We start from the raw sequence: 18,451 nt of genomic DNA on the forward strand, positions 1-18,451 counted from the left end.
TGCTATTGTGTGTGAGTTACAGATGATATATGTAAAAAATTCAAGAGATACATTATAAGTAATTATGTAAAAATTAGGACGTGGCGTTGGAGATGGAAAAGGTGCAAATGACTCCCAGTCAGAATCATAGAGATTTAGGTTGGGAGGGACCCAGGTCATCTAGAGCCCTCTCCTCACTGCATTGGGGGGAGCTTGGAGCGCCGGGAGGAAGAAGGCAATTGTAATGAGGTTTCTCCCAGGAGCCGAGGTGCCTGGTGGACTCTTGCCCAAGCCTGAGACTCTGGGAGGAGGAACTAGTTTGGGAAGGAGATTAAGTTGCATTCAGAATGTGGTAAGTTTGAAGAGAAGATGAGCCAGGCAGAGGGACAGCAGATAAGCTGGGAGCTCTCCAAGGCTACTGATCAGGGAGGTAATAACTGAATATCCAGACTAGAAGCATACAGAATATGATGAACTCTCTTAAAAAAAACAAACCAAAAAACAAACCAGAATGAAAACAAAGGGCAGTCTGCTTTGGGATATTACTACGAGAGGTTGGGAGGACAAAATGCCTTACAGAAGACAGAGACAGGTGGATCAGAAAGGTCGATAAATGGGAGAATGGCCAAGTTTCAGGAAATACAGAAATGCCACGTGCTTCAGAAAATTTCGCAGGACAAAGATCGAGAAAGAGACATTGGGTTTTAGATAGAAAATGTCTTTGGTGACTTTACAAAGAATCAGAGAAGGAAAAGGAGTTCAAGAACAATGAGTCCATGAAAGTTTACAAAGCAGACAAGTTAAAAACTGGGGCCACGTTGTTACACATATTTTGAATGAACTAATTTAAAATTTGGGCCAAACCAGTGACTATACTTCCGCTTTCCTTATCAGTAGGAAAGGTTTTCACAAAAGGATGGGCTGAGGTAACTTCTCTCCCCAGGTCAGACCCAGAAGGAGGTGGCCCCACTCCCTGACCTTAGACCAGCCGTGGGCAAACTACGGCCTGCGGGCCGGATCCGGCCCGTTTGGCTGTTCTATCCGGCCCGCGGAGCCGAAAGAGTGGAGGGTTCTCTTGCTCTCCCCTCTGCTCCTTTACTTTGAATTTATATTAGTTCACACAAACACTCCATCCATGCTTTTGTTCCGGCCCTCCGGTCCAGTTTAAGAACCCATTGTGGCCCTCGAGTCAAAAAGTTTGCCCACCCCTGCCTTAGACCCAACCCTGCTCAGAATAATGCGCCTCCTTCCATCTAGAGACTTGAGTGCTCCCTCCTGCCAGGGAGGTGCCAGGGACTTACCCAGGAGCCAGGTCAACACTGTCTCCCTCTGAAAGGTGTTAGGTAGGGTAAGAAGCACCTGTGCACGCTCCACAGTTGAGGAAGCAGATGGTCAAGCACTTGGCTGTGACTTCGAAGTTCTACTAGCTCCTGCTACCCTCCTGTGGTACTTCCTTTTAGGAAGCAGGCAGTGATTCCAGTGATCCTAAATGTCACCCGGGAAGGTTGTTATCGCCTTAATAATAATGAGAAGCCAGGAACCTAAGAAAGAATCTCATTAACATGCATCCAGGCGACTCCTCCAGGAAACCAGAGTCATTTCAATAGTAGGATGTGCTTCTGGGAAGCCATATGGGAAGGAGACTGGAGAGCGGACATCTGGATGCTATGCCTGTGCAAGGGACTTGCACCTTTCCCCTTCCTCTTGGGGTGAATATTGCAAGTTCGTTTAGAGGTAAGCCACTACCTGCGGCCCGGTGACCGGCCAGCTCCACTACGAGGGACAGCAGTAGTGACCGCTCCTCACAGGACTCTGACCCTGGTTGTGCTGGAGCCACTCGACCTTGGAGGCCGCGGAGGCCGGGTTTCTCTCCCCCTCTTCAGAAGTGCTTCTGACGAGAATGATGGAGTAAAGAAGTGTCTGGTTGGGAAAGTAAACAGATACAAGACAAATAAATAAAAACGCCACAGGCAATTACAGAGAGGAAGTGATCTTCTGGTGGAAGTCCCTCTTCTGATGGACAGCAGGCCTGCTTTGCTCAGCGGGCCCTGGGAATACTTCCGGGAGGGGGGCGGTCGCCAAACAACTTAGAGCGTGGCGAGGAAGAGATTCCGACAGACAGACAGACAGACAGACAGACAGACAGACGGATGGGTGGGAAGACCACCCACCGGCCGCCCGCAGCTGGAGGCTGTGGCCTTTCCCTCCTCTCCTGCCCCTCACCCTCACCCCTGCCCCCACTCCCCGCGCAAGTCGCTCTAGGAACGGGGACCCTTCCCTCCCTAGGCTCGGCCCCGCGCTGACCGCCGTGGGGCCAGAGGCCGCGCGCCCTGCGAGCCCCGAGCGCAGGCCCGTCCTCGTGCCCGGGAGCCGCCGGCGCGCCCCCAGGTGGGTCTGGGCCGCCCCGGCGCGCGGCCGCCGGCCCGGGGCGGGGTCTCGGCGGTGGGAGGAGCGGCGGGAGGAGGAGGAGCTCGGAGGGGCGGGCGCGGCGCGGGGGAGGGGTCGCCGCCGCCGCCACCGCCGCCGCCGCCGGGATCGTCAGGCCGAAGCCGCGGGCCGAGCGGGCGGCGGGAGGCTCGGCGGCGGAGGCTCGCGGCGCCCGGGCCGGCGGGGTCCGGCCGGGCCGGCAGCGTCCGCCGAACGGCGGGAAGAGGGAGCGGCGCAGACAAAGAGCGGCGTCTGGGCGGGCGCGGCCGCCACCCCGGTACCCGCGCCGCTGCCCTCCGGCCTCGGCGGGCGGCGAGGTAAGCGCGGCCGGCGGGCTGCGGGCAGGGGCCGCAAACTTGGGCCGCTCGGCGGAGTTGGAGCGCGGCCGCCTGGCGGGGCGGGGCGCGCCGGGGAGGGCCTGGGGGACCGATTCCCCCCCGCCCCCCCACCGCACCCCTCCGTGCCCTCCGCACCGCCGCGGCCTGGCCCCGTGGCCGCGGGCTGCCGGCACCTCCCGACTCCGTACCTTACCCCCGCGGCCCGCTGCCCACCCTCTGGGAGCGGGGGCGCCGCCAAGGGCGAGGATGGGGGCAGGGGCCTGGGCGGCGGGTTCCCGGGACCGGAGACCCCCGGGCGCGTGGGCAGCGCCGGGCCTGCGGGCTGGCGGCGGCACGGAGCCGGGGGCCTGCCCGGGACCGTGCAGTGGCCGGGGTCGCGGGGCGCGTGTCCTCGGGGACCCAGCGCAGGGACGGCGGAGGCCGAGGGCGGCCCGCAGAACTTGCTGTGCGGTTGGGACTGCTGATGGCCCCTCACAAAGCTGCTGCCCAGCGCGAAAGGGGGCTCGCCTGGGCGAGGGCGCGCTGTGCCGCTCTCAGGCTCTGCGTCCTGCCCCAGATTTGCAGGCTCAGCCACCTAAAACAAAGTTTCTCATTAAGCCCTGCCCTCGCGGTTTATTCTGGGCGATTAAACCTCCAAGTGGTTCTGGGAGAAATTGGTGTGTGACTTTTAAGACATTTACTGTAACTCCCGGGTGAGAGCAGTTCGCGTGACATTTTGGAGGGGTTTAATTTGCAAAACGCTTGAATTTGTAGACAAAAAGCGATCGCATTGGAAAGTCTGCGAGGGATACTGGGGGTCACCGGCTGGTGAATATCAAGTGTCTGACTTCATTGTAATACCTTCAGGGACAAAGCGGGACCGTGTGTGGAGTGGGCGCCTGTCTCTTTAAGACACTTTAGTTGGCAGTTTCCCCTTTATTTGGCTTGTTTATTTTGCTAACAGGTTGGGGTGAGCAGGCCGAGTGCCAGGGCTGAGGAGCCTAACCCCTGTGCAGGCCCACTCCTTCCGTTGACCCAAAAGGAAACTGAATCGAGGGCGGCCTGTGGGCGTGGCTTGTCCAGGTCGCCCAGGTAGAGGAGGCCCTTCCTGGTCCAGGGCCGGCCCTGGCTCCTCCCCCCTGCTTCTCAGAAGGGATTTTGGTACAAAGGAGAGTAACTTGGGGTGTCTTTCCTAGCACGACATTGTTAGTAACAGTGCTTTTCAAACCTTAAAATGACTGAAAATAAAATTAACCCGGGTTGCTGTAACTTACCACAACAGATCTAAACTTTACTCCTTAGCACTCCCTTAATTCACGTACCAGTGTTCCTGGTGAACTGGTAAATAAATTAGTAACAGATCCAAGCACCTGTGGCTGTGTATGAAGAGAATGGCAGTCAGTGGACATGTGGGTGGAGATGGACTTACTGTGGAGACTGGGTGGGAGAGGCAGTTTTTAGGTTTTTGGAACAGGGATTTCCCAGGAACAGGTGCTAGTCAAGCAGTGACTACAAGGGGGAATCCTGCCTCACAGTTTCTCTCCTTGAGGTTGCTTAGGTGTAGTTTCGATGGAGGGAAGTGGTGGGATGTGAGTGGTCTTCTGGCTGCAGCTTGAGGCCGAAAATGGAGAACTTTTAAGCAGTGGCGAGCTTCTGGAGGCGCCACCTGGCCCTCAACTCTCAGCTGCCACATCCACGCTCTCCAGGACTGATCATGGAGCAGAGGATGAAATTGGTGGCCAGTCGCCAACTAGAGAGTTGACTGCCACATCACACCTGCTGCTCACTGTGGAGGAACTGGGCGGGGCTGGTTCAAGGTGCATTCCAGGTAGCTGTGCTCAGTTTTTGGGCTTTGAGTTCTGCTTTATTACATGCTACATACTTAAATTCTCTTCATCTTGTTCCCTTGGCCCCCACCACATTCCCAACTTCTGTCATGTGCATTGGGGGATTACCAAGGTTTTCCAACAAACACATCTTATGTACACCATATTTGAGAAATGTGCTAACATCCACATTAAATACACCAGAAACCTTGCATGTGCACAAACTGGATAACCTTTTAAAATATCCTAAAGACTCCCTGACGGCCCAGAATGGTCTGCACCCTTTCCTTGCTCACTTGCCCTGGCGAGGTGAGGCTGTCCCAGGACACACCTGCTCTGAGCCGCCCAGACTAACCTGCAGTGTGCGCTGGCGGACAGGGCTGTGGACATCATCTCTGCCTTAAGAAATGAGGCTGACTGGTTAAAAAGCTGAAGATTGCCTGCTGGGGTTGGGAGGGCAGTGGACAATGTTTGGGAAAACCAGTAAGCTAATTTTTTTTACAAATGAACTGGAAACTCCCCAGAACTTACCCGAGAGGCTTAGGAAATTAGTTTTCCCATTGGGAGGGATTGCAAATGGGGCTTCCAAATTGTTTCTCTTTCCTTACATCAGTGATGGAAACCCTTCAAGGGGTTTTCAAAGGGCCGAAGCTAAAAATGAGGTCATGCAGCATGTCGTTGAGTGCTCAAGTTCAAGCAACTTAAAAGGAGGTCAAGACAGGCTTTGAACGGCTTATCAAAAGTATGCAGCTAAAGTAAAAATAGTTTATTTCTTTAGGCCACTTTAGTAACACAATTTAAAAAATTGGATTGGCTCGGCCCTTGTGGCTCAGTGGTAGATCATTGACCCATGCACGAAGAGGTCCTGGGTTCGATTCCCGGGCAGGGCACAAGCCCTAGTTGCGGGCTTAACCTCCAGAGTGGGTGCGCAGGAAGCAGCTCATCAGTTGTTTCTCATTGATGTTTCTATCTCTCCCTTTCTCTCTAAAAATCAATAAAAATATATTTTTAAGAATAGACTTTTTTCTTTTCCTGCATTTCACTTTGAACAGATCCTGAAGTATGTATATTTATGAAAGTATAATCAACATTAGCAAGTTATTCCCTCCCCCCAACTCACAAACACTCCTCTGGCACAGCCTGCCCTAAGGTTTCTTTGGGGTTGAGCCTTATACACATGGATTTCCAACAAATGCTGATTGAACGGATGAAGAGTAAATTCTGAGCCTGTTGAGTTCGTAGGGCTTTGGTGCCCACCGAGAAGGAGTAGCACGTGATTTACAAAACCCTTGTCTTTACTCAGAACCTCTTTGACGTGGTGGAAGTCTTTGTCCCCAGGATATCCAGACAGTGGGAGAATTTGGTCTGGTGGCCTCTCTATTTCGTAAATCCTCTGTCCAATGAGTCACTTATAGTCCTTAAGCTAAACTTAAAACAACATCAACAGGCGAATGAACAAAAGGAAAATGGAAAGCAAACCCAACTGTATAACCAGCTGGCGGGTTTGCTAAATACTTTTTAGTAGGTGGTCTGTCTGTCTGTGCCAGCCTGGCCTGAGACTCTGGGTGAAGTGTTGCTACCCTGGCCTGGCAAGTTAGTTTTTAGTGCCACCTTACTTCATTCTACCATTTGTATTTCTAATGCTTTTAAGAAAAGAAGCTTCAAGTGCACTCAGAATTTAAGTATTGCAGTTACTCTTTTGAGATTGTTTTGGAAAATGGGATGGTTTTGTTGGTCAGTGGTGAGTGAAGATCTAAAATGCCATAGATAAAGATTAAAGGTACTAATGTTTGTTAATTTGTAGTTTGCAAATTGTTTTTTTCACACTGCGCCATCATATTTAATATTTGAAATAACGTGGTAATGTGGGCTCCAGCTCAAAACTGCCAGCTGGTTATATAGGGACACGAACTCGGGGAGGGCCAAGGATGGCGGATCTTGAACCTGGTGTCAGTCCTTTCCTTTGCGCCCTGTGAAGCAGGCAGCAGATAAGGCACACCACCGTGGTGTGGACAGAGTGGTTCTGAGGCTACTGACCTGCTGGCGGGCACTGATGGAGCCGAGCAGCCTGGACCTCGTGCAGTGCCTTCACCTGTTGGAGAGGTGAGCAGATGCTGCTGGCAGCTGATTCTGCATGTGAGTTGACGGTGAAGATGAGCTGTTTCAGGGGAGCCAACAGGAGCAGTGTCAGAACTTTTGTCCCTGCTTCCTCCTGGTCAGTGTGCATGTTGGCGGGCTGGGGCGCCCTCACGGAACACCACAGATGGGAGAAAATGGACACAGTTCTGGAGCCTGCAGAGTCCAAGATCAGGGTGCTGGCGGATTCGGTTCCTGGTGAGTCTCTGTTCCTGGCTTGTACACGGCGCCTTCTTGCTGTGTCCTCACAGACACTTTCTTCTGTAGTGTAGTGCCTCTTCCTCTTCTTACAGGGACACCAATCCTATAGGATTAGAGCCCCACCCTGATGACCTCCTTTAACCGTAATTACTCCTTTGAAGGCCTGTCTCCAAATACAGTCACATTGGGGGTTAGGGCCTCAACATACGAATAATGGGGGGACAATTCAGTTCATAACAGTGTATGACTTGCTCACTTGCCCTAGCGAAGTGAAGCTGTCCCAGGACACACCTGCTTATTTTAGGAAGTCCTATTGCTTCCTTTACCCAAGTCTGACTGCGTATTTCAGGGCACCTGCTAGGGAAGGTGACGGAGCAGTGGGGGTGAGGATGGAATGGCAGCTCCCTGCTAGTCAGAGAGGGTGCCCTGGCACTGGCTTCCGCATGCTGGTCAGGCTTTAAGTGGAATGATGGAGAGAACAACGTTGACTTAATTCCATTTGTGGATGTTATCCTCCATGTGTGTGGGTTCATCCACAGGCACTTTTTTGGGATTAGATCTATAGGAAGTGTTGGCGTTTGTATGGAAGTGAAAGTGTGTCCTGGTCCTGAATGAAGAGAGCAGAGTGAGGGGCAGGCTGGTGCCGGCCTGGGGCAGAGCGACCGCTCTGGCCTTCTGGGGCTGTGCCTGCAGTCAGCCCAGGGAGTGGGTGGCCCTGCGGTGGGCGTGCGGGACGTGCCGGGGAAGGAGTACCCTGAGGAGTGCTTGAATGTCAGAGAGGATGGCATAGGCCTGGAATGCGGTGTGACGGCCACTCTCGGCCCCACTCTGCCTGTTCACCCATGACTCAGTCGTCAGTCACACGAATTATCCAGCTTGTTACTGATCATGTCCACCTGAAAGTCTGATGTCACATCTTCTGACTTGCCTGTCTTCTCAGTTAATGTCCCATCGTCGACTCAACTCAGTCATCCTTGAATTCTCCCTCGCCTCCCGCATCTACATGGCGCTGATTTTACCTCTGAGAGACCTCTTACGTGTCAGCCCTGCTGTACATGGGATTTCTTCTCTCACTTTCATTACCTTTCTCACCCACTGCTCTTGCGGATCCATTCTGCTTGCCACACCCGAATACTCCAGGCTGGCCGTCATCTACATTGGTGGCTCTCTGTGTCCGTAGATCAGTGTCCCAAGCCCTCAGCCTCTGAACATGCACTGAGCCACCATAGTCACGGTGGCCACACACCAAACGACAGTTTGCTAACTGTGATAACAAAATGCCAAAGTTTATAGGCAGTTTATTTTGGAAGATCTGTACATTGGGGCTGACTCAGTGTTTGCCTGACTCATCGCAGCTCGGCCCCTCTGCGCTGTGACCTCCTGCCCCCCGCTCCTGGGAGGAGCGCGGAGCGCAGAGCACGCTGCGTGTGCTGGTTCAGCGGAGGGTCCCTGCCAGTGCCTTCGCACTGCTTGTCTTCACAGATGTGACTCAGATGCAATTCTACATGTTCTGGGACCCACATTAAAAATGTAAAAAGAAACAAGCAAAATCCATCTTAATAATATGTTTTATTTTACCCAATAGCTCTAAAACATTTTTTCTACATGTAATCATGTAGGATATTATTAGTGGGATAGTTCACGATGTTTACTTGTGTGGGGTTTTGAAGCTCCGTGTGTTCCGCATGTACAGCACACCACCTTCCCTCTGCTCACACTCGAGTGGTAGGGAGCCTGGCGAGCTGGTGCTGCTACCCTGGCAGGTCTGTGCATTTTACATGATTTAAGCTTCATTTATTCCAAAGTTGAGATAGCTCAAAAGACATAGTGGAAACAACTTAGTGGGAAAGGTGTAATTATGTAGTTGTGAAGAATGATGTAATATTTCATGCACTCAACAATTTTAGAGTACTAAAATCAGATTTGGTTATATGTAATGAAAATACTTTGTACATTTTAGAAAGATTTTAAAATGTGTTTTGAATTCTAGAAGTCAAATTACCAATGTAAAATAACTCTTTTGGATGTTGGTATTCAATATATTTCTGATATATGTTAAGTACTTAATTTATAAGTACAGAGCTACAATCGTATTTTCTTTAGTGATCATTAACTTTTCCCCTAACACACACTCATATCACACATTGTAAATACTGCTCTAAGCATTGTACACAGAGTAGTAACTCATTGAATCCTCTCAAATATTTAGTGTGGCTGCTTTCTGTGCTTATCTTTACAGATCAGGATCTGGAAGAGACATAGCAGGTTACCTTGCCTGAGTCACATAGCCAGAAGGTGACGTAGCAGATCTGTAACTCAGACCATCTGACTTCTGTGTCCCTCTTACCACTAAGCTAGCCCCGTCTCCTCATTGGGCTAAAAGCGCCTAAACAGAGCCATAAACTCTTATTATGGTACAGTACTTGAGAGATGTGGATGGGAAGTCGAGATCAGGAGGGGAACCCCTGCCAGCAGCCACATGGTGGAGGGAGCCTGACCTCTGGAGGACGTGAGGAATGTGAAGCTGCCAGGGCCCTGGCGGGCTGCTTGGAGGGTCACAGAGGAGCAGCATGTGTGCTGCTCTTTCCCAGTCCCTCCTTCCTGTCTACCCTCGGCAGTGGTCCTCACAGGGGCGAGCTTGCCAGTTCTGCCATGGGTAGTGGCACCCCCGGAGGCCTCTTTGCCCCCCAGGGTGTGATGCAGAGGTCCGGAGGAGGGCCTGGGCTTTTGTTTCTGTGACAGTTGTCAGGTGATCTGTGGGAGGTGGGCACTGCCCATTGAGAGCTGCTGCTGAGCGAGTTGCATGATGATGGAGGGAGGGGTGTGTGTGTGAGAGGCTTTCTGATTTGTAGTAACAGCATTTCATTGGAGAAGGGCCTGCCAGCCTGCTGTGCAGGTGTGGCCACTTGATCTGTGTGACTGTGCCCCTTCATGAAGAGCCCTGTGATGGCTCCCCACCTCCGGGGCCGAGGGTGCAGGAGCGTTTGTGGGAGACCCTCTGGCAGGCCATTTGTGGCTGCAGCTATTTTTTTCTTTATGATGAACTGTTAGTGAGTGAAGGTGGTGCATATGGAAAACCTAGGGGGCCAGCACACTGGCCCTTTTCCTCTGTGCTCTGACGACGTCCCGGAATGGCCTGGAAAACATGGTTCTCACCTGGAGGGGTAGCAGCAAAGACTTATTTATGTCAACAAGCGTCATAATTCCCCCAGCAAAGGTGGGGCAGCCTGCTAGTGAGAAGTGTTAGAAGACCGCGAGGTCATCGTGAAATGCCTAAAAAGGCTCCAGTGGCCACCACTGTCCACTGTCCACATGGCTGCTATGTAATATCTGGTGAATGTCGGCTGCGTATTTAACACACATTTGAGTTATGTCACCTGTGGGCTGGCTGTGGAAGAGGAGCTCTGGTTCATCTGCAGGCAGTCACTGTGGAAGCTGTATCCTGTCCCCAAGGCTGTGCTCCGGGGGCGTCGCTGGGATAAACAGTCTCTCTCTTACTGCTCTGTGTGGTGGGTGCAGCTTGAGGACACTGCCGTAAAGTCTGAGCTGCTTGAGTATTTGTACGAGAGCAGGAAGTACGGGCTCAGGTGGTTATTGTAGACACAGCTTCAGGAAATGTAATACAGGTGAATAGTGAATTTTCATCAAACTTTTTTTTAAGGAATGTATTTAGGAGCAGAATCTGGCGAGACAGATATAAAAACAGTTGTCTTTTGGGGTCTCCCCTCTGGGTTTCACATTTGTATGTGGCTCACTTAATGTGCTCCCCCGCCCCCGACCATTATCTTAAAGTCCTCTGCTCTCCATCTGTCTTCATTACCTGTCCGCACATGGCTTTCCCTGCACACATTTCAGTCCTTGCCTTCTCTGAACCTCCCTAGCTTGCATTTAGTTCTCCTTTCTTGATTGAGCTGTCTGTCTTACTTAATTCCCTTCTTGTAGTTTCCTTAGCAGGTCTGTTTTACAGGGTTCAGTAGGTATGACCCAGTGGCGACTATAAAGAAACTGCCATTGTTCTCGACAGGAGGGGGAGAGGGGATAACGGATGCTCTGCTGTGGGAATTGTCATTTTGATGTGTGCTTGGATGGGACCATCATAGCAGATGCGGGCCACGTGTTGAATACGTTGCTGCTTAAGCTTGGTCATGCCATGCGCCTGCGGCGCGCCGCTGGTCGGGAAGGCTGGGTCCACCTTCCAAAAGGGAAAAGCAGATTCTCTTCCTTAGTGTCTCGGCAGTGAGGGTGATGTCTGGGAGAAAATGTTTTCAGCATGCTGCTCACTAGGACATGCGCATTCCATTTATTTTTGGATCTTACTAGCTGGGAGGCTTGGATTAAGGAGTAAAATTAGTTCTCCTTTATGAATATGAGAATACCTTTTTAAGTGTTATCACTTTTAAAAACTTCATTGGGACTTGAACCTCCACTTCTGTATATAGATTAGTGGTTCTCACCTGGGGGCAGTTTGCCCTTAAGGACATTTGGCAGCGCCTGGCGATTGCTGTGGCTGGGATGCTCCCGGCACCTGGGGGCAGGCCACCCCACAGTGCACAGGACTGACTGCTCACAATAGAGCATTGCCTGGCCCCAGGCGGCACTGCTTTAGCCGCCCGATGCACTATGCTGCTCTGCTTCTAGCCGGCTTTTAAGTTAGTGGTGCTTGTGTTCTCCCACACAAGGCCCTTTTGGAGATGGTTTTTGTTCCCATTTTTATAGACATAGAAAATAAAATCCATTTAGAGAGCTAGACTCTATTTACTTAGCGTCTCTGCAGTTGAATGTGTAGGGGAGACACATAACCATGGTTGATCTGGAATACGGTGAGTGATAAGGCATGTCACACATTTCTTATTCTCTACTTCCTATTTGGATGATATAAGTATATAGCGTTGATTTGTAGGGGACATTTTGATATCTGGCAGAACCATTGTAAGAACCCATTTCCCTTAGAATGTTCATTTACAGCATGGGTGGGGGGCATCTGGGTCCAGGCCGTGTAAGGCCGCAACATCATGTTAATTAAATGTTTGACCAAATACAGCAGGCTGGTTTTTAAGCTGATGATTTTCTATGGCCCACGAGTGACGTATACATATCCAAATGGCCCTTGGCAGAAAAAGGTTCCCACCCCTGGTTTACAAAGAAGTAATGGGGTCCTTTATCAATTGCTTTTAATAAGTAAATCATTTTTAGAGTTTGGTCTAATCAAAGGCATCTGTTTACTTAGCTTAGAAACCTTACAGTTGGTGATTGCCTATAGAAAACATTTATTTTATGACTAAAGTTCAGGAGTCGAGTCAGCTGATCATCATGGAGCTGGTCACATGTTACCTTTCAGATGTGTTTCCTTCTTGGTATAGTTCTAAGAAGTAAGCTCCTCAGAGGAGAGAGAACAAAAATACCACAAATTAGACTTTTGCCAGTAAAAGGGAAAGGAAAAAGGTAATTAGTTGCTAGTCTCACTCCCAGTGTCTAGGTTAGTGGAGCGGCTTGTTAGAACGGGAGGCTGTGGCCGCACTTCTCTGTAAGCCGGTGCTCACCTGGTGAGGTCCCCAGCCTGGAAGTGAGGGTGAGGTCCAGCGGCCTGCACGTGAGGATGGGGTCCAGCGGCCTGCACGTGAAGATGGGGTCCAGCGGCCTGCACGTGAGGATGGGGTGCAGCAGCCTGCACGTGAGGATGGGGTGCAGCGGCCTGCATGTGAGGGGCTGCCGCTCAGCATGCCTGCTTCCCCAGGTGGGTGTGTCAGCCAGTTCCTGCTCAGTGCCCTTCCTGTTTACCCAGTGCTTCCCGTCTCTCTTCCACCAGGACAAACTCAAATCGACACTTTGTAAGCTTTGAACTAATCTTGGAGGAGATAGTTTTAAAAGCACAGTCACTTTTGTTTTTCTCAAGCCTACCATCCTCCAGTGGACTGAGAGAGACCTTGAAAAATAAGTTACTCTCTGGACAGATTAACATTCTGAAGCGATGGCTGTGAAGCAGCGCATACTTCTTTCTGTCATCTGTGCCTGCGTGCACCCTACTGCCTCAGTGGCGGAGGCGCATGCGGTCCCTTAGCCATTGCAGAGTGAACAGTGTGGATCACAGGGACAGGACAGGACTGGCCCGTGGAGGGCGGGGGGTGCATGGCGGGGAGAGGCCTCAGGCCATGCTCTGCCGTCAGGCCTGGCATGTGTGTGAGACGCCCCAGCCCTGGAGCTGCAGACCCTGTATTTCTTATTAAAATCTCCTTCCTCAAAAGGAAGTGTTTGCCTTTACTGCAGAGGCTTCTTGACTTTTTAATAATAGGAGCTGGGTTAAAACAGGTTCGTTCTAACGGCATCAGTAGCTGCTCTGAATTTGAGCTTCCAACATCTTGCATCAGGTGAAGAGTGGACAGGTAGGCTCTCCTTTTCACCTGCTGCTCATTTGGCTCAAGTTGCACAGCTAATTTTTCTCTGCTCTTGACTTCCGTTTTATCTTCTGTGAAACAAAGGCTTTTTTTTTAATGGGGAAAAATTATTTTTATTAATAAAATCCTATATAATAAAAGGCTAATATACAAATTGACCGAATGGTGGCATAACTGGTCACTATGATGCACACTGACTACCAGGGGGCAGACGCTGGTGGTCAGTGGGCCCCCACAGGGAGCTTCTCCTGGCTCTGGGGCAGCCCTTAGGATGTCTGACTGCCGGCTTCAGTTGGACATCCCCAGAGGCCTCCCGGACTGCGAGAGGGCGCAGGTTGGGCTGAGGGACCCCACAAATTTTGTGCACCGGGCCTCTAGTAAAAATATACAATCCAAAAGTAAGACATTATAGTCATGAACATTAAAAAGGCCATCGTTCTAATGTTTAAAAGACCTGTGGTTGCTCTGCCAGTGTTTAAACCTGAACTGTGCCACTCTTCATTAACTTTGGGGTGCCAGCCACTGAGAGCCACTGTGCCAGGTGCTGTGGAAATACCACCAAAGACCTGCTGGGGAGCTTGTAAACCAGTGTGGAGACTGAACTTACAGGTTCACAGTCAACCCTGATCTCAGCGAAGCAGTGTACAAAATGGCTTTTCGCGCCCTCTGCGTGGGTTCTTGCAGGAGACACAGGGAAACGCCCCCAAGGCCAGGTAAAATTTGTTTCAGGAATTCTAAAGAAGGGCACCATTTTCTTCAGGAGCTTTAGAAGCTGTTCAGTGACCAGGCAGCCCTGGGAAGCATGGTGTGCCCGCCGATCAGAAATGGTCCATTTGCCAGTTGCCAGTCTCTTTGCCACCTGGACCCGTGCCCTGTTCTCTTCCCAGGATTGTCACTGCTCTTCCTGGGCGAGGCCATGCTGTCCGTTTGCTTAGGATGAGCACCTTGATTTTGCAGTCAACTGATCCATAATTTTAAGATAATGTAAACTCTACTTTACTTATTTGCTTAAAAAAGTTAATAATACTTCTTGTTGGTGCTCTTAATGGAACTATGGCTTAAATAGATACCAATACTTCTTTATTCTCCCTTTTTCATTGATAATGGCATACATGTGTTGTGCCTTTACATTTTAATCTAAAAATGGTTTATTTTGTTAAATGACTACTTTGCCTGGATTAGTAACAAATATTGTAAATTAATCCTGTCCAGACATTTTACAGTTCTAATTTTTATCCTACTGATCATCTAGTTTGAAGTATTTTCTTTAGTTTCCGTTGGAACTTAAACTATTTCTTAACTTTATTATAAACTAGAGGCCCAGTGCACAAAATTCGTGCATGGGTATGGTCCCTAGGCCTGGCCTGCGATCAGGGCCATCTTCCCCATCTGTCCACAGCTGGCCCCGACCCCCACCGCCACCCACCCCAGTTCCCTTTTTGTCAGCTGGTGATCAGTGCTTGGCAGCCGGGGGAAGGGACTGAGAGGTCGGCTGTTCCCACCCGCTTGCTGGCCCTGCCCCGCCCCCACAGCAGGTGGCCATCAGGTGATCGGAGCCTACCAGCCAGGGAAAGGAACCAAGAGGTGGTCAGTGTACCTCATAGTGACTGGTCCAGCAGTTGTTCTGGTCATTCTGCCATTAGGGTCAATTTGCATATTACCCTTTTATTATATAGGATGTTCTGTTTTGTACATTTTAAATGCAGTGTTTTGAATTGTTAACTTCCGCTTCATTGAGTACCCAGATCATTGTGCATTTGGACAGCAAATTGGTCCAAAACTATTTTCCAAAAGTGAGCGATTCCCATGTTCAGCTCAGCTCTGCGTAGTGCGCGGGGATGGCCAGCGCTGGAGCTCAATTAGATCGCATTAGTGACTTGCCCTCCACTTCACGCTGTGCGGTTTTCGTCGCCTTTGCTGACGTGGATTAGTGTAACATAGTTTTTGTGATGTATTGTAATTAAATTGTGATACACAGTCATTACTGCTTAGTGTCCAGATTAACTTAACTTGAGAATAATGAGAATTGAATATGAGTTTTGTGATGCAGTTTTAAAGATTGATTGGAATTTATTGATCCCTGGCTCTCAGGGATCTGGTAGGAGAGAATTTAATGTGGGTCAAAGAAGATTGTGTGGGGTCTCATTCAGGGGAACACAATTTCCTTCCTATTGATAAGCTCACGGATACTTATTGTTTTACATGTGAAGTACACATAATGTGTTTTCTGAAGAACAGCAAAAACTGTTTTGTGTCAACCATGTAATCTTATTCCATTGTGTTAAGCAAATCAATAAGTGTTTATCTCCTTTTGTTGAATAGTTTTTACTTACTTTCCAAAGTACAGTTCTTAAATGTGGAAAGTCATCCATGTTCTGCTTTGCATATAAGTGTTTATGTATAGGACATACATATTTTAAAGAAACTTTTAATTTTAGAATAGTTTTAGATTTACAGAGTTAGTATTGAGAGTCCCCATCTCCCCAGCGTTCCGTTCCCCTGTTACTGGCTTGTACATAGCAGTGGTACATTGGGCACAGCGCAGTATTGTTAACTGTGGTCCTTGCTTTATTTGACTTTTCTTAATTTTTGTCTGATGCCAGTTTTCTTCCTGGGACCCAATCCAGGGCACCACATTACACTAGTCATCCCATGGCTCCTCTTGGTCGGGACAGTCTCAGGCTTCCCTTGTGTGGATGACCTTTACAGTTTCGAGGAATGCCAGTCAGGTGTCCTGTGGAATGCTCCTGTTGGGATTTGTCTGATGTTTTCCTCATGATTAGACTGGGGTCATGGGTTTGGGAGGACCACAGAGGTTAAGTGTTATTTCCTTGCATCATGTCAGGGGTGCCTGCTGTCAACATGACATCTCTGTTGTGACCTTGACCACCTGGCTGTGACCTTGACACCGGGCCGAAGCCGTGCTTGCGAGTCTCCTCCACCGTGAAGTTGGCTGGTTTTTCCTTTGTCTACACTGTAGCCCAAGCATGTCAAACTCAAAGGCTAACACGGGCCAAATAAATAAGGTTAAAGTCTATGTGGGCCACAAAAAACACAAAAGCTTCGATTTTCAATGAAACGTAGGTTTATTTCTATAGAGACATGCTGAATACAAAGGGCTGAAATAAATGAGTCACCACTAACATAAAATAACAACCTTTTAATAAAAATTAATATTTTTTTTGAACATTAACTTGCCAGACACTGAATAACTGCACAAATTAATAAGCGTAACGCAAATAAACCTATTTTTCTTTTTCTCTGAAAAGGAAATATATCCTGTTGCACACACCAGACAAGTCAGTCCAAGTCTAATGATGGGCCATCGGCTGCTAAAATATTCACTGCTGGTATTAGTGGAGAGAAATGGTGCACCTGCGCATAAGGCATGTGAGGGAAATGAATGCAACACGATTATAGTAATCAGTCATTAGCGAACGTTGTAGTTCATTATTAATAATTATGTATAACAGGGTATTGTAAAAATTAAGTTACGAAATTTTTATTAAAATGTTTCTTACATACCATTATATTGGCTGGGCCGCAAAAATATTCGCTGTGGCCGCATGCGGCCTGTGGGCCGAGAGTTTGACATGCCTGCTGTAGCCTTTAGAAGGAAGTCTCTAGAGAAGGAGGTTATGTTTTGCTTCCTCGAGGGGGGTTGAATATAGTTCACATTAGTTACAGGCACCCCTTTTCAGCAGGGCATGACTTCCAAGACCCCCAGTAGGTGCCTGAAACCCCAGACAGTACTGAACCCTACATGTACCATGTTTGTTCGTATGTATACACCCTATGATGAAGTTTAATTTATAAATTAGACACAATAAGAGATTAACAAGAATTGGTAAGCATACAATAGACCAGTTATAACCATCACTATAATCAAAGTTATGTGACTGTGGTTTCTCTCTCTCAAAGTATCTCATTGGACTGTACTCGCCCTTTCTCTTAAGGAAGCACTTCACAACTTGTCTGTGGCACGTCCGATGTGGCCTGTCCGATGTGGCACGTCCGAGTTGCCGGCATCACCACTCTGTGCTTTGGGGCCGTTGTTAAGTAACCTGGGGGTGACCTGAACACAGGCACTGTGATATGGTGACAGTGGGTCTGAAGCTCCGATGGCTCTTCCGTGACTAACAGGTGGGAGCATCTGTGGTGTGGAGACACTGAAGAAATTCATTTCTTACCTGGATGGAGCGGGAGGGTCTGAGACTTCCTCACACGACTCAGGGCAGCTAGCAGTTTAAAACTCAGGAATGGTTTATTTCTGGAGTTTTCCATTCCGTGCTTTCGGACCGAAACTGATGGCGTGGAACTGAAATCGTGCAAGGTGGAACAGTGGGTAAGCGGCCGTGATAAGGGGCAGGTATTTGGGATTCCACGGAGGAGGCTCACCTGCTCTCCGCATGGAGGGAGGTTTCCAGGGGTCACTGAGGCTTTGCGGCCCTGCCCTTGGAACTGCCCCTGACGGGGGAAAAAGCTAGGAGCCCGTGAGCAGGGCAGTGTGTCCAGAGTGTGGTCCGGGGTACGAATTAGGAGCGAAGATGCCTGGGGTCTGCTTTGAACCTACTGACTGGTCTTCTAGGAAGATGGCTTGGAATTCTTTCTATGGAGCAAGTTGCCCAGGTGGTTCTGACGCATTTTCAAGGTTGAGAACCACCTTCCTGTGTTACGTTTGAACCCTTCAGACTATTTCCTCCTGAGTGTGTAGAATCACAGTGTGCCACCCGCAGTGCGCCACCCTCAGAGGGGACTAGTGAGGCTACAGCTGAGAACCCTGCTGTGTAAAGCTCAGCTGGGCCAACTGCCAGGCTTGTCAGAAAATGGTTCTGGCACATGTGTGTGTGAAAGAGCGAGTGGATGTGGGACAGTGTCCTGTGGACTCATTCCAAGTTTGGGCAAATAGAAAACACCAGCCGATCTATTTCAGGCATGCCCCATGCCTCCTGCTTTGTAATGGCCCTGGCAGCTCCCCCAGGGAGGTGGAGGGCAGTGGCCTGAGGTGCTGTCTCCAGCTGGAGGAAGTCTGAGCTCAGCTGGTGACAGCCTGCAGGGTGTCAGCCCAGGGAAGGGGCACTTGCTCTGTAGACACAGGGTGAGTCTGTGGTCCTGGGCATGCTCTGGGGCCCTCCGGGCCTGCCCAGGTGCTGTGATGCAGCCCCAGGGGTGC

General features: G+C 49.8%; 1 protein-coding gene across 4 annotated transcripts in view; it reads left to right on the forward strand.

The window, feature by feature from the left end:
• Positions 1 to 2,314: 2,314 nt before the first annotated feature.
• The window catches only part of NCK2 (NCK adaptor protein 2), a 138,608-nt gene continuing 122,471 nt past the window's right edge, over positions 2,315 to 18,451 (forward strand). For 3 of the 4 annotated variants that reach the window (XM_080686988.1, XM_080686990.1, XM_080686987.1), the window contains exon 1: positions 2,479 to 2,723. The gene's annotated coding sequence lies outside the window, so the exon portion shown is untranslated. Of the gene's footprint in view, positions 2,368 to 2,478; positions 2,724 to 18,451 lie in introns of those variants that run through there. The other variant, XM_080686992.1, reaches the window with a different exon arrangement.

This window comes from Plecotus auritus (genome assembly GCF_963455305.1).
Source record: "Plecotus auritus genome assembly, chromosome: 8".
In the NCBI taxonomy this organism is placed as follows: domain Eukaryota; kingdom Metazoa; phylum Chordata; class Mammalia; order Chiroptera; family Vespertilionidae; genus Plecotus; species Plecotus auritus.